The 13,818-nt window shown below is 38.1% G+C and overlaps 1 protein-coding gene across 5 annotated transcripts in view; it reads right to left on the minus strand.

Annotated features, from left to right (window-relative positions):
• The window catches only part of APC (APC regulator of WNT signaling pathway), a 126,038-nt gene extending 113,652 nt beyond the window's left edge, over positions 1-12,386 (minus strand). For 3 of the 5 annotated variants that reach the window (XM_014565914.2, XM_014565913.2, XM_014565912.2), the window contains exon 1: positions 11,887-12,384. The gene's annotated coding sequence lies outside the window, so the exon portion shown is untranslated. Of the gene's footprint in view, positions 1-11,886 lie in introns of all 5 variants that reach the window. The other 2 variants (XM_014565908.2, XM_014565911.2) reach the window with 2 other exon arrangements.
• Between the last annotated feature and the right edge of the window lie 1,432 nt (positions 12,387-13,818).

Raw genomic sequence — 13,818 nt, forward strand, 5'->3', positions numbered from 1 at the left:
ATGTTTACCTTTCCCAGGTATCTTGTTTATACCACAAATGGTGCCTTAAAACAAAGGACTGAATAATGTAGAAATGTCAAGTCCTCCTTGACAGTTAGCTAAAGAAATATTTGGACTTCCACTTGTAGAAACAGTAGACTATGTAATTCAAATCAACTATCCTTCTGAAGTCAACTAAAAATGTTCGACAAAATATTAAAGCAGTCTTTTTAAAAGCATCAAATAACTACCAATATAGTAAGGAATGAGTAACTAGCTCAAATCCACCATTAGTCAAAATTCAGAAAAGTAAACTCAGCTTTTGCCTTCTGTGGGTTTGTCAATAAAGAATAAGTATTTAAGAGGCTGAGCTTTAAAAAATTTGTTGCCTGCCTTGCAGGACTCGGGGACAAAAGTCAGAGTCTGGGACCCACCAAAGGTAAGGACTATAATAAAAACAACCTTGGCTTTGGGCTGGGACTCCAGAGGGATGCACCAGTAAGAAGAGTAAGAAGGAAAGGTAAACACTTGAAGTTGGATTACAATGGTCTCATATTCTTGGCAACAGCAAATGAAAATCTTCTCTAGAGAAAACTTAACTTCATTTTATACATGAAATTATTTCTACAACAGACAACAGAATCAGACCTATAGAGATTTCAAAATATTGGAATTACAAGACACAGACTAAAAAATAACTATGCTTACTACATTTAAGGGTGTAAAAGTCAAGGTTAATTATTTTTGCTTAGACCTAAAAACGATAAAAGTGACACAGTAGATTTGAAAATAATCAAACAAAAATTCTAGTACTGAAAAAGACACCAATCCACACATTTAGGAAGCCCCAAAAATCCAATATCACAGCACAGTAAAACAAGAGAAAACCAAAGACAAAGATAAAAATCTTTAAAGCATCCAAAGGAAAATATCAGATTTCTTATTAAAGGAAAAAGAGACACAGGATCTCAACAGCAATAGAATGTGCTGAAATAAAGTAACCACCAACCTACAATGTGCTGAAATACAGTAGCTGCTAAACTAGAGTTTTGTAGCTAGCAAAAGTATCCTTCAAGAATGAGGTAAAAAATACATTTCCAGGCAAACAGACTAAAGTTAATTCTAAAGGGCATGTTGCAGATTCTTCAAGATCAAGGAAAAATGGCCCTAAGTGGAAGTTCACAGAAAACATAATGACATGGCAAATACATGCATCAACCTGAACTGAATATTGACAGTGTAAAACAGTAACAACAAGAAAGAGAATAAATAAGAATAAATTAAAATGCACAATAATACTATATAAGTAGGGCTTGTAAGTAAACAGAACTTAAGTGTATCCTCTGGGAAGAGGATAAAAACATCAATTAACATTAGATTTTATAAAAAGCATATTGTATTTCTAGAGTAACTATTAAAAGAAGAGAAAAAGAGGTCATAACTTCCAAATAATAAGGGGAAAAATCTGAAATGATAAAATAGCCAACTCATCTAAATGACCAGAAAGTAGAGAAAGGGGAACAATTAACAAATAGGGCAGATATAAAGTACATGGTAAGATGGGAGATTTAAATCCAATCATGTGACAAAAGACATACCTAAAACATATTACAGAAAGATTGGAGATAAAAGAATGGAAAAAGATACACCATGAAAACAGTAATAAAAAGAAAACTAGTGTTATATCAATACCAGACGAACTAGACTTTAATGCAAAAAGCACTTTCAGAATGAAAGAGGAACACCTCATAGTGGTAAGTCGCTAAGAGGACATCACTACTACACACTTCTGTGCATCTACTAGCACAGTCTCAAATATATAAAACAAAAGTTGAGAGAATACAAGGGGAAAAATCCATAATCACAATAGGATATGTTTTACACCCTTGTCTGTAATTGACACAAGCAAACAAAAGATCACAAATGACTTAAAGATTCAAAATACAGAATTAACAAGCAAAGCCTAATGAAAATATACAGAACACCACATTCAGTAACTGCAGAAAAAAAAAAAATTGCAGAGAATAAAAGGATAATATACTGGACCATAACGCAGATCTCATATTTTAAGACTGAAATCACAGAACTTTGAAACACTGGGAGTGTTCTCTGATTACACTGTAATGTTGTTAGAAATAAAAACCAAGTTAAAAAATAACTAGAAAATCTCCATGTGTTTAGAAATTGAGAAATACAATACATCCAAATTATCCAAAAGTCAAAGTAGAAACCAATGAAAATTAGACAGCATTTTTAAGTGAATTATAAAAATACTACATATTAAAATTTGAGTAATATAACTAGCTAAAACAGTGCTTAGAGGGAAATGCTTAGCCTTAAATGCATATATTTAAAAGAAATAATGAAAAGTGTGAACTATAAGAAGTTAGCAAAAGAACAAAAAAGTAAATCCCAAAAAAGAAGGAAGGAAATAAAAAGCAGAAAATCAATGCAATAGAAAATAAAGATATAATAAAAAGGATCTGCAAGATCCAAAATTTGGTTCTTTTGAAAGACTACTAAATCTCTGGTGAGTCTGATAATGGAAAAAGAGAAGGCACACATAGTCTGTATCAGACATGGGAAGGTAATTCTTTCCTGCAGCCATTAAAAGGATAACAACAATATTTATTATAAACAACTTAAGCCAGTAAATTAAACAGTTTAGATGAAAAAGACGACCTCTTAGGGGAAAAAATTACCAAAATAATTAAGAGACAGAAAACCTGAACAGGTTTAAAAATGAGAAATTCAAACAAACTTTTCCACAAAGAAAACTACCAACCTAGACACTACTGTTAGATTTTTGCAAAAATTTAACAAAGAAATAATTCCAATCATACATAAACTTTTCCAGAATAGAAAATGAGGGTCAGCTCATTTTATAAGGCTAGTATAATGTTGAACATTGATTTCAGATCCTGATAAGGACAATACAGGCCTCACTCATGAACACTGATGTAAAACCATCAGCAAAATATTAATAAACTAAATCCAGCAATATATAAAAAGCATAATGGTAAAACAAAATTAGGTTTATCTCAGGAGTCAGGTTAGGTTGAACATTTAAAATAAAATATAATTCAATATATTAACAAACTGAAGGAGAAGTTCATATGGTAATAAAAAGCTTCAACAATAAAAAAAAAAAAGCATTAAATTCAAACAAATAGAACAAAACACAAAATTCTTGTTAAACCAGGTATAGACGGGAACTTCTTTAACATGATAAAAGCTTAAACAAAAACAAAATGAAACAGAAAGCAAACCTTAAGCAAACATACTTGGAGTGAAACAGTCAAAGTTTTCCCTTTGAGACCAGGAAGCAGAAGGGAGAGGAGTGCTGGGATGATGGCAGTGTTCTACTTCTTCACTTGGGTAATGACTTCATGTGTGTTTACATATAATAATATGTTAAGTTCTTCATTTTACGCTTCACATACACTTTGAAATATATGTTAAAGACAAAAAAGAAGGAAATACTTGGAGATGAACAAAAGGCTGACCTAGGTTATAATTCAAGCTCGGTGACTCTGGGGGGTCCTAATTTTTCCCCGTTATCATTACTTTCAAACCAATTAACATTTATTAGGCCTATAAGATATTGTACAGTCTGGCAACATGTATCATGAACCTTAAAAATGTTTGTATACATTCCAGTAACTCCACTGACTAAGAACCTATCCTAAAGAAAAGGACCAAGATAAAGAGAAAAAACCCGTACCGTGCTAAGATGTTCACTGCCCACATGATGATAAAATGGAAAACAACTAAATAACCAACTATAAAGAATGGTTAAGAAAAGTAATTTTTACAATTAGATTATAAATTAAAACACTTACTTTATATATAACATTTATATTACTTACGAAATTATTAATATAATAATTAATAAAAACAAGATTTATAAAACATACCAAGAAATGTATATGATCTCTTTTTTTAATTAGAGATATATACACATATATATTTATACTATGACTAAAGTTGGAAAAAAGTCCTAGGATCAGACAAAAAAGAAAATGAGAGAGAGGGGGAGGAGTGTGGAGGGGAAAAGGAAGAAGGAGGGAGAGATTGGGAGAGACAAAAACTACACTGGTTTTCTTCATATGATGAGTTTATGAATGTCATCTGAACTTTTTATTGCATTTCCTACATTTTCTTTAACGACTATATAAAACTTTAGTAATGGGGTATATAAGAACTGAAGAAAATAATCACAAACCTAAAGTATCCTAAATACAAAAACAGTTACTTCAAAATGCAACTTTAAATTTTTCATTTTTATCTCAGTATTATTTCATTCAGGTAAATTATTTTCTAACATTAAAACTGTAAGTCTATGATATGCTAATTATTTAAAGCAGAGATAATTTCTCATTATATCTAGTATTTAAAATAGTACAACTGAAAAAAACAAATAATAGATTTCCAAAGATATATCATCTCTAATTTTCTTGCTAACATTCCCATAATCCTCAACTAGTTTGCTCCTAGACAGCTAAAGGAGAAAATGATCCACAAACAGGCTTCAAAGTAGTCACTCCTATAAAAACAAAATGACTGTTCATCTCTGAATATAAGATTGTTAATGGCTCCTCAGTTTCTTGGGCAGCTAATTTTCAAACTTGGTGTTGCCAATACCCTGGTATTTTCTGAACAGTTGTGAGGTAATTTAATATCAAGTAATTTGATATCAATAATAAAGTGTAACTGTTTTAAATGTTTGTCATTAGAAATAATAACAAATGGAAGCAAACGTAAGATTATCCCTGTATCACTTAATGTAGTTTGCATCCCAGTATACTTTGAGAGGGAGAAAAAACTATAAAGATGAGTCTTACATGTTGGGAATTGCATATTCATTTATTCAATATTGACGGAGCATCTGTTAGAGACCAGGAACTAGAGGCACTGTGCTAACAATAGAAACAGAGTTGAAAATCAATAGATCATAGGATCAAATGTAACTAGCATTTAACGCGTTGAATAGACTAATCCAACCCTACTTTTCACTACTTGTTAACACAAACTATCTTCTCTAGCTCTCTGACTTTCTTTTAAAACACTCCAGGTTATGTCTGCTGCCATACCTCTGCTCAAGCTGTTCCCCTGTTCCCCAGCCTAAGTGATTTTTTTGTTGATTCACCAGCAGCTGGAGAATGCTCACTGTATGCCAGGCACTGAGCTTGGCATGAGAGAAGAAAAAAGCCTTTTCTATCCTGTCTATCCCTTGGAGTCCCGGTCAAGTCCCACCTCTACCTCTATCCTCTCCATACTTGGAATGCTCTAACTACTATTGTCCAAAACAGTAGCTCCCAATCTCTGATATAAGAAACTATTTTTAATATCAAAATGTTTCATGAATTCCATTCTCACTCCCCAGGTGATTTCATCTGGTCCCATGGCTCTAAATATCATCGATACACTGGTAATTTCCAAATGTTTATCTCTAGCTCTACCTTTCCCTTAAAATCCTAACTAATATATATCCCTATTCAACATCACCACTTGATTATCTGGTAGGTATTTCAAATACAGCCACATCCAAAACAAGACTCCTGATTTAACTCTTCATACCTGCTTCCCAGCAACCTCTTCCCCCCCATAGTCCCTATCTCCATAAGATGTACAACCTTTCACCCAGTTGCTCATGTCAAAAAACTTCGAGTAATCTTTTACTTCTCTTTCCCTCACAACTCTGAATCTAATTCATCAATGAATTCTAATTTCTCTACTTTCTGAATAAGTCACAAATCTGACCACTTCTTTGTTCCTCCCCCACTACCACCTTGTCCAAGCACCACATTTCCAACTTAAATGATTGTAAGATTTTCCTAACCGGTTTTCCTGCTTCCATTCTTACCTCATACAATCTATTTTCTACATACAGCTAAAGCAATCCTCTTAAAAAACAAGTCAAATCTGGATATTGCCCAGCTTAAAATCCTTCAGTGGTTTCCATCTCACTCAGAATAAAATTAAGTCTTTAATGACCTTCAAAATTCTACTTGATTTAACCTCTGCCCATCTGTCTTACCATCTCCCCTGCACTCACGCCACGTTAGCCACAATGGCCTCCCTGTGGTTCTTCCAACCTGCCAAAGACACTTCCATCCCACAAGCTGTCCCTCCCTCTACCTGAAAATTTCCCCGAGATAGTTCCAGGACTTACTCTACTTCATTCAGGTCTCTCAGCTCAAAGGGCTTCTCAAAAAACCCTTCCTTCATCAACCTACCTGAAGTAGTATTCTGTCACTTTTTATCCCCTGGACCCATTTTACAAAACTTATTAACCACCTGATGTGTGTGTGTGTGTGTGTGGCTGAGTGCACACACATGTATAATGTCTACTGTGACTCTCACTAACATTTACGATCAAAAAGAACACAGGCTCTGTTTTGTTCACCATTGTTGGCATGTTGTGTGCAAATAGCAGACTCTCAAAAATACTTGTTGAAGGAATGAATGATGGTAACTGCTTTTAGTTTTGTTGAGAAAATAATGAAAAAACTAGAATTCAGAAAGGCTTTCAAATGAATTCATACTCTATCACAGGAGCATTCATTATATACTTACTTTGGTGGTAGAAGGAGTACAATGTTCACAATTCAGGGTTCAGTAACAACTACTGAAGGACTGGGGCCTTCTCATACTTCTCTGACCCTTCCCATATCCTTCCTTCTTGTGTCATTCATTAATTCTTTTCATAAATGGTTACTATGTACCACTAAGCTAAAGAGTATTCTAGACATTAAGAATACAAAGATAATTAAGACAAGGTAACACATGGGACATATAAAAATAATACCCACAGAGCATGACATGTAATAGAGATATATAACGTTGTAGCACAAGAGAGGAAGTAATCAACTTTTCAGGGGCAGGTGTTTAGGGAAGTTTCAACAGTAACAACACTCAACAAACACTTGCAAAGTCAAATACAAAAGATATTCATTTTACTTTATATGTGAAATGAGGGTATTAACTCTAAAAATGCTACTGGTAATTTGCTACCATGAGATAAGCTACCTGAGAATGAAAACAAAACAAGTGGAATGACAGAGCAGAACGAATCACAGAGAAACTGAGCCAAGTCCTTGATGACTTCAGGATGGAGGAAGCCCTAGCTGAAGTTCAACTACAAGATCTAATCATATCCTTTATTGTTTAAGCAGTTCAAATTTGGTTTTGTCACTTGCAACATAAGCATACAGATGAATCTCAGTGAACTCTTTTAAAAAAAGCAAAGCATTTGCTATATGAGTGTATAGGGGCAACACGGGGATTTTGGAAGGGACAATTCTTGTTTTGTGGGCAAACATCACAGGACACTTAGTGTCTCTGGTCTCTACCTGGTAATTGTCAGTAAAACCTCACAATCATTGTGATAACCAAAAATGTCCCCATATATTTCCAAATGCCTCCTATTCCCAAGAGGAACAGCAAAAATCTATTCCCTAATACTTGTTATATGCAATGTGTATGTTTAAATGTACTTAACATTAACCTTAAAAGAACTGGGATATACCACTCAAATATCCTAGTTTTACATAATAACCCAGTTTTATTCAGTCATCCATGACTATCTAAATGATTGGCCAAAATCTTAGGTACAGGAACTCTTGAGGTAAGTAGTGCTTTAAGTTTGCTACTACTATCTGAAAGTTCTCATTTATTTAAACTTATTTCTCCATACAATACTATCAAGTTATGTCACTGACACTGTTGGTTACCTTCCCTTCAGCCATTCACCTAATTCTAGACACCTAATTCCAGCCATTCTAGACTGAAATGCCAGATACTGGTTTTTCCAGCCCCTTGCAACCAGGGCATATGCATGCTAGGATGACATCTGACACTAGGCTTCCGTGAAAGGTTTACTTGCCTAATCAAGAGATGGGAGGGCAAGCTTCCTCCTGTCTTTGGTGGCTGTGTGAGAATGTGATGCCTGGAGTAGAAAAAGCAGTATGGCACCACGCATGAGAGGATAAACCTGAGCACAAAGGTCAGCACACTACAGAGAAAGATGGAAAACACTTAGATCCTTGGTGACATCATTGTGCTGCTAAACTGCTAACCATGGGATCCTCCAACTCTGGCCTCCTTTTAATGTGAGATACTGTTTAAATCACTGTTAGTTCCATATTATGTAACCTGAGGCCCAACTAATACAAGATATATTCAACCTCTGACAACTGACTGAAAGTGGAAGAACCAAGATGACTTCAAGGTTTCAAGACTGGGTGGCTGAGAGAAAGATGATTAGAGAAGAGAAATCAGGAGGAAGTGTAATACATATACACACACGCAGACACATTAGGTGAGGGTGTGTGGATGGAAATCAAACTGATTTAGTTTGGTATTAGTTAAGCTTACTGTTGTACATCTAAGATACAGATATACAGCAAGTGGTGGAAGTGAGAAATTGAGTTACAGCACTGAGAAACATCCACACAAAAATGATGATTTATAACATTTAAAAAAAGATATGATCACCAAAAGAACACAGTGAAAAGCAAAGAGACCCTTGAGAATGCTGGTTACCTCCCCATGATCCATTCTACCTCCTCTTCATTTTGGGTAGGATTCATCTACTGGTCAGGCCAATTAGAATCATTCCATCCCTCTCAACAAAGCTATGGTGACAGACTTGGCAACATGATATTTGTTTAATCAAAGTAAAGCATAGGACTACTGGGAAAAGACTAGGAGAGGAGAAGCCTTCTCTCTCCCTTTGGAAATCAATGAAGAAGGCTGTAACATGAACACTGTTGATAGCTGTCTTCTTCTAGGAGGGAGGCCAGTCTGAGTGTGAAGCTCAAATAGCAAGACAAAGTTGACAGAACAGCAGAAAAACAGAATCTCAGTCTTGATAGCATAAGTCTATGAACAAACTGCTCTTTAAACCAGTTCTACCTAAGCACTTGCCAGTGACCTGAGCTAATACATTTCTTTTGTTTTTAAACCCAGTTTCCGTCCTAACTGATACAGGAAACAGCTATGTTCAGGGGTAAGAGCAAAATCAAGAGAGTGAAGGAAATGTAAAGAAGTTAACTTGCAGAGAAGTAGGAAAATCAGGAAATACATAAGAACCAAGAAATCAGATCATTTTATTCCTGGAGAAAATATCTGAAAAATGGTCTAAGAAAGCCAAGGATGACTGAGGAAAGGCAATTAAATCTGGTAATCAAGACAGTCATTGGTGACTTTTAAAATAGCAGTTTCAGTACTGAAATGGTAAAGGAAGTCAGAGCGCAAAGGAAAGAATAATTTATATTTTTAAGAACTCCACAACATACCAAACACTTGGAAAGACACTTAACATGTGTTAAACCCCACCAATTACAACCCTGCGAGGTAAAGATAACATTCTACTTTATAGATTGAGAATACAGTCAGAGTACTAACTTGCGCACAGCCACAAAGCCACCAAGTAGTTTTAACAGACTTTAAAACTGGATCTACATGGCTCAAAAGTCAATGTTCTTCCTACTACACCCGGCTCCTGGGACTAAAGAATAAAAAGACAATGGCACAGCAGACTCAAGAGTCAGACCGGCCTCCCTGAGTTGCACAGCACACAGCACTATATTCGGCAGCCCTGGAAAAGGTATGTATACATCAGCATGTACGTAGGCTAGAGAGGAAGACATGGAAGGTGTGATGATGGACAGTTATGGAGAAAGACGGAGAGGAATGATCATGGACACATCTGAAGGAGGCTGCTCTTGAAAAAAGAAGGATATTTCTTCTGAGATACGAGCAAATAAGGAGATGATACCAAGATGGAAAAGATTATACCTCAGATGGTTGAGATTTTTCTCAAGAAAGGAAGAGATCAAGTTATTTGCTATAAAAATCTTCAGGAAATATGACAAAAAGGAACACAATCAACACTAAAGACCCAGCAGACAGCAGAACACTAAATGGTATGAAAGCTAACCAATATCCTTACATAACTTTCTTGCATCCTTTAGGATTTCAGAGGTGAAACTGACAAAGCTGGTGATGAGGTTTGTACTGGACTGGGGACCAGAAAGGTAAATCTACAGAAAATAAAGCATTCTAAGGCATCAATGACAGCTTAGTAAAAAGTGATGACCCTGGGTTTCTAGTTACATTGGGAGGCAAATGAAATCAGCAATTGGCCAATGGGTTGAATAAAGAGACAAAGAGGGGTGGGTTCACAGAGAGAGGGAGTGGAAAGAGAGAAAACAGGTTCCATAAGAGTGATTGTGGTCAAAGATGTCTTGACAAAATGCCTCAAGTTATTTTGCCAAAGGCATTGAGCTACTGATTGCAGCTCAGCAGGCCTACTATGCTTTCACCTAAAAGCACAGAACTGAGAGCGAGCCAGCAATAAAAACGTGCAGTCCTTGGTTGTAGAAAAGTGAAGGCTACCAACAAATGAAAGAATTAGCCCATAGAGGAATCAAACATTAAAATATCTCCTCTTCTTTTAAAACAAACAATTCTATATTCAAACTGAAGAAATTCATTAGGAGGTCAAAAGTCTAGAACAAAGAGAAAATAGACTGCGTGTCATGAGGTAGAATGAAAAGTTAACAAATCTGTCAGGTCAATTATAACCCGTATGTTAAAGATTTTTAGTGTAGAATTCCAATAGGGCAATGTTATTTGTGCTTTACTAACTTTGGAGAGCACCCAGCATCGCTTCAACAAAATATTGCTCAATTTATTGTTACTTTTAAAAGGCCCACCCATTTGCAATCTCAATGGACAAGCTACCATTTATATTTACTACCCCAGTTTTTACAATTTTGGCACACGTTATCCAACTACAGGAGAAGATGGGAGAATCAGTTATGGCAACTTCCTTCCCTATCACTTCCATCCTGCAGGTTGCACTTATAAACTCTGGCAAGATACCACGTTATTTAGAACAGCTTCTTACACCATTACTTCTGACTACTCTTCCCGAGTAATAAAAGGAGAAATGAGACTGGCATAGCCTAACTTTCAAACAAAGTATCAAGTACTATAAGGATTGTTAAGCAGTAGCAACAAATGAGAATCAAAGAAATTTGAGAAGTTTTGAGTTTAAAAAGCTTTTCCTTCCTTTCATGCTTTCTAAATAAAACAAAGGGCTTGGACAATACGGGATTCTAAAGCTTCAGTGGACAGTTTAAACTAACAATGAATAAAAGAATCACTAAACCACCCTTCTGCTATTACATTTCCTACATTCATAAAGACTTCTTTTTAAAAACCAACACTTTCAAATTCTTTACCTAGATATAGAAAACTGACGCCCCCGCCTCAAAAGTTCAAAGACCAAAGGTTTGCTATAGTCAGAAAAAAATTAATTTAGATTAACAATCATTTGCCATCACAGGCATCAAGCCCCTACTTTGCAGGAGTTCGATGGGCCAAGGAGTCAAACTCTCCCAAACCATTCCAGAGTCCTGGGGACTGGATTACCCCAACAAGGTGAATAAAATCCACTGACCTCTAGATAACAAGCTTTTTCTTTGTAACTCTATATGCCAGGCTATCGGGTAAGCTTCCCATAACGGTGAAAAACTTTCAAAGGAAGCAAGAGAGTCAAAACCAGGAAGATGGGAAGGCGACTGAAATAGGAGGGGCAGACGACCCACCCACCTAACGCGAAGGAGAGACCGCTCGCAGCGGTGAAGCTTCGCCAGGAGCCAGGAAGGGTGCGGAGAGCCGCAGTTGTCGCGACCACCACCCAGCGGGTGAGAATGGAGGACTTGCAAAACTGGAGGCCTGAAAAGGGGCGAGGGGCGAGGAGAGGGTGGGACGGGGAGACAAGAGAGCCGCAGAGTCCGGCCGAACACCACTACGGTCTCGAGCAACGGCGGGGCAAAGCCGAGGAAGCTCTCTGCCGGGGGAGGAGACGCCGGAACTTGGAGCTTCACTCACCTGCCAGACGCTCGCCCCGCGGACAGAAGCACGGACGCCGCCGGGGCGCCTCCTCTCCTGCGGGACACAGCCCCTGCCGCCGCCGGAGCTCCAGGACCCGAGAGGAGAGGGTGGTACAGAAGCAGGCAAAGGGGCGACCAGACCCGAGCTGATGGAGCCGTACATAAGGGGCGCCTGGTGCTCGGGAAGGCAACTCCGTGCCTCACCTTCCTCACCGGTAGCCGACAACGCTTCCTGGGAACAGCATCCCGCCAGCCTCAGCCCGCTGCTCCCGGGCCCTCGCCCGCAGCTTCCCCCAGCCGCGGCCGGGTTTCCGGCGGCCACACCCCGCCCCCTCGCTACTTGGCCTCCGCCATCTTGTTGGAGGCGGGAAGACTGCAGCGCGCAGGCGTGCGCCGAGGTTGCCGGCGTCCCCAGCCTCCCCGAGAGGGGACAGTAGTGCGCAGCCGCATCGGCCGCCGCGCTCTTCCGCTTCGCGGTTATCTCCCTTGCACGCGTTGTTTGGCACTAGACTCTGCGTCTCCAGACCTACTCGCCTTTCCTGAACTGTACTGCAGCCAAATTAATAGACCCTTCTGCGCACCCGCAGTCAGTCATTCTGTAAAAACCTAGTTAGTGCCTACTATGTGCCAGTTCCCCTGCAAGGCGCTGATGATAGATTAGTAAAACTCGACTCCAACGCTGAAGATGCTCATAATCTTGTGAAAAAGACGGAGATGACCTAGTAATTCCCTAAAATCTTGTTTTGCCACCGTCTCTCTTGCCACCACAATTTTAATTCAAAACATACTTCTCCCTATGAAAACATACCACTCCTCACACGGATTGGTCTGTTCTTTACCTTGCATTACCTCGCTAGCTTTATTTCATTCAACATTAATTCAGCAAATAATACTGGGTTTCTGTATACACTAGATATGATTCTAGGTTTATGGCAGTAAGGAATAAGGAATATACACTCATGGAACTTACATTCTAGGGGAGAGAACAGACAATAAAAAACAATAAAAAGAAATCAACAAAATAACGTTTTATAATGGTAAGTGTTGGGAAGAGAGGAAACCACCAAAGATGATGGATGGTGAGGGGCAGTAATTAGCGATCTCTCTCCAGAGATGACATTTGGTCTGCGGTCTGACTGACTATAGGGGCCAAGAGTCATGAGAAGATCTGGGACAGAGCCTTCCAGACAGAGGAAACATCAAAAGCAAAGGCCTGATGTGGGAATGAGAACAGCAGGTTAGGGTTAGGTTAGGTCAGGAGGAGGCAGGGTCCAAATTAGATAGGGCTTTGAGGCTATGGTAGGAGTTGGATTTTACTCTCAGTGACCCCTCTATCTTGTTGACACTGCCCAAACTACTCCTCAAACACTTCCAGCTTCTGACCGCCTCACTGCACATGCTGATTCCACTTTCTTGAAGACCCTTACTCTTGTTCTTTATGTGTCCAGCTTGTTATTTTCCAGGGTTCAGTTTAAATGTCACCTCAGAAACGTTATCTTCTCTAAATTAAGTCTCCCTCCTGCCCTCTCATTAGTCTCCATCATTGCACCTTATCATTTCTTCCAGGGCACTCAACGTATTTTTAAATTATATATTCACTGTTTCCCCACTAAACTGTGAACTCCATTAGGGAGAGAAGATGTTTCTTGTACCAGTGAATATCCCCATAACTAGCACCATGCCTTGGGTGGTCACATAAGATGTGTTTTTTGTATCAATAAATGTGGAAGTTTGTCAGCACCTAAGTAGTCAATGGTATACTACATTGTTTTGCACTTGTTGGCTTTTAAAATTAAATGCAAGTCATTTCCTGTTTATGTCTCCTCTGCTAGATTATAAATAGGAATTCTGGAAAAAGAAAGAGAGGAAGAGGGAAGTTGGGGGTGATGTTGGGGAAGTGGGCAGAGACTGTATTGCATATATTTGCACG

Source organism: Camelus ferus, chromosome 3 (assembly GCF_009834535.1).
Source record: "Camelus ferus isolate YT-003-E chromosome 3, BCGSAC_Cfer_1.0, whole genome shotgun sequence".
NCBI lineage: Eukaryota > Metazoa > Chordata > Mammalia > Artiodactyla > Camelidae > Camelus > Camelus ferus.